Here is a 2,606-nt window from a genome sequence, read left to right as displayed (position 1 = left end):
GGGCTGTCTGCTTCCATGGGAACAGTGTAGAGAGCTTGTCCCCAACCTCCGAGGGCAAGAGGATGAGTGCTGACACGTCTGAAATAGAAGCCAGGGTGCTGCAACCATAGCCTGTCCCAAGCCTAAAGGGGGCCATCAGAAAACTGCTTCAGCTGGCAACATTCTGGAGGTCCCTGAGAGCATCCTCTCAGACAACGGACAGCCAAGGTGTAGATCCATCCAAGACTTGATGGTTACTGGGACAGAACCTCATCAGGTGGGCAGTAGGTCATCCAGTCCTCGCATCAGAATGATCACGACTACCTCAGGACCAACCGCAGAAAAGTCGGCTCTCTCTCATCCATGGGCTCCTGATGATTCCTCAGATACCAATGGATCAGATAACTCCGTCCGAATGGCTTATCTTACCCTGGGTCACCAGCCTCTAGCACCATGCCCAAACGCCAAAGAATCTATGGCAGTATTTGAACAGCATTGTAAAATGGCACAAGAATATATGAAATTGCAAACAGAAATTGCATTATTATTACAGAGAAAGCAAGAACTAGTTGCAGAACTGGACCAGGATGAAAAGGACCAGCAAAATGCATCTCGTCTGGTACAGGAACATAAAAAGCTTTTAGATGAAAACAAAAGCCTTTCTACTTACTGCCAGCAATGCCACAAACAAGGAGAGGTCATCAGAAGTCAGCAGCAAAAACAAGACACTTTATGATTCTCTAGGACCGTTACATTTTAAAATATGCAAAGAAAGACTTTTTTTTAAAAGGAAGAAAAACTTTTATAATGACAATATGTGTTAGCTTTTTGGTGTGTTCTGAATGCCAATTGCCTATATTTGCTGCATTTGTTTCATCGTTTATTTTCCTTTTCTCATGGTGGACATGCAATTCAACTGTCTCCTTGCGTAACATGGGGCCATCTGTGACTTGAATAAGCAGCAGTTTTCAATTAACTTCAAAACAGATGTGTGAGTCGTGGCTGTATATGCATGCTCTTTGTGTGAAGGCTAGCGTAACAAAACCAGGTATTACCAAACTAACTGCTACCTACAACCCCCCTCCCCCTTTGAGGTGGAACCTCAAGAATGATGCTTTTCTTGTATCTCATTTAAAAAAAAAGAATATTTTCTCCCAAAAGATGGTATATATGAAGTTAAAGACAGAGTATGGTATATCTAGATTTAGACTAATTGGTGGTGCATTTATGAGGCAATAATGCAAAGTGAAGGCTTTGATGCTACTAGCATCCTTGAATCAGTACTGAACTTCGTTTCATCCATAAAATATTTAAAGGTAAGTGATGGCTGCTATATTTAATAAAAGCATATTTCATTAGATGAAAATTTGACTAGGACACATTAAACAAAGGGGAACCCTTTATACTAGTAAGGTAGTATAATGATTTTTAATTCTGTGATGTCATGTATGTGTGTTGAAATTGTAAATCTTTTATGACTAATATTAATATCTCTCCAATGAAATTAAAAGGTAAATGACACTATCCAACTTAAATGATCATTCCTTTCTGCAATGATTATTGGATTGTTTTACTATATATTTGAAAAACTGAAGAGAAATAAGGGAAAATGGAAATTGCTCCAGCAAAAAGGCTTGGACTTAGATACTTTTACAACACGATATGCATTAAAAAACAGAAAATTGGGAAATATTAGTAAGGAAATTAAAGAAGTAATTATAAAGTTATCAAGTATCTTATTTATTGATATTAGAATAATTGATTTTTTTATAAGCCTATCCTAAAATGTCTATTGCCTTTCAACACTTTTAAGGAAATTTCAACACTTATAATAAGAGAAAATTTGCTACCAATTTTGAAAATAAAAGTAATAATAAAACTTCATTGAAATAATAGGCTATATAAGATCTATTTTTTCAGTTGGTATTAAAATAAATAATAATTTGATACCAGTACAAGGTATATCTTATATTTTATTGACTTTTTACAGGGAGGAAGGGAGAGGGATAGAGAGTTAGAAACATCGATGAGAGAGAAACATCGACGAGCTGCCTCCTGCACACCCCCTACTGGGAATGTGCCCGCAACCAAGGTACATGCCCTTGACCGGAATCGAACCTGGGACCCCTCAGCCCGCAGTCCGACGCTCTATCCATTGAGCCAAACCAGTTAGGGAACAAGGTATATTTTAAATAAGGATGTCATCAACCTCATTTTTATAGCATTAATGTTTTTTTAAGAAAAAAATTAAAATGAAAGCATAATTGATGTGATTATTAGAACTTGATTATATTATAGTTTTGCTCTATTTCAGATTAGCAGGTTGATCTACATTATCAATACTATTCTTAAAAGTGCTAAAGCAGGTAACTTTTTCTTTCAGTATTTTTTCCCACTGAGTTTTATAATGTAATCTTTGTGTATACAAGCAATAAAGGCAAAGGACAGTTTGTTTTAAAAAAAAAAAACTGAAAAGGGGTTTACAAGTTGGCATTTATCTTTCGGTGCTACTGATTACAAAGAAATCCCTATACATTAGGTCAACTACCAGATATCTAAGTTGCAAAGTTCAAACGTAGCTATAAAACCAAATAATTTTATTTGCTGCCTTACATAAATGAAAGGCC

At 36.3% G+C, this 2,606-nt stretch overlaps 1 pseudogene; it reads left to right on the top strand.

Moving 5' to 3' along the window:
• Window positions 1-715, top strand: part of LOC102767737 — a 3,200-nt pseudogene extending 2,485 nt beyond the window's left edge.
• The last annotated feature ends 1,891 nt before the right edge of the window (window positions 716-2,606 follow it).

The sequence above is a fragment of the Myotis davidii genome, unplaced genomic scaffold, assembly GCF_000327345.1.
Source record: "Myotis davidii unplaced genomic scaffold, ASM32734v1 scaffold11, whole genome shotgun sequence".
NCBI lineage: Eukaryota > Metazoa > Chordata > Mammalia > Chiroptera > Vespertilionidae > Myotis > Myotis davidii.
The sequence above is the reverse complement of the archived record's forward strand: the minus strand, read 5'-3'. Positions and strand labels throughout refer to the sequence as shown.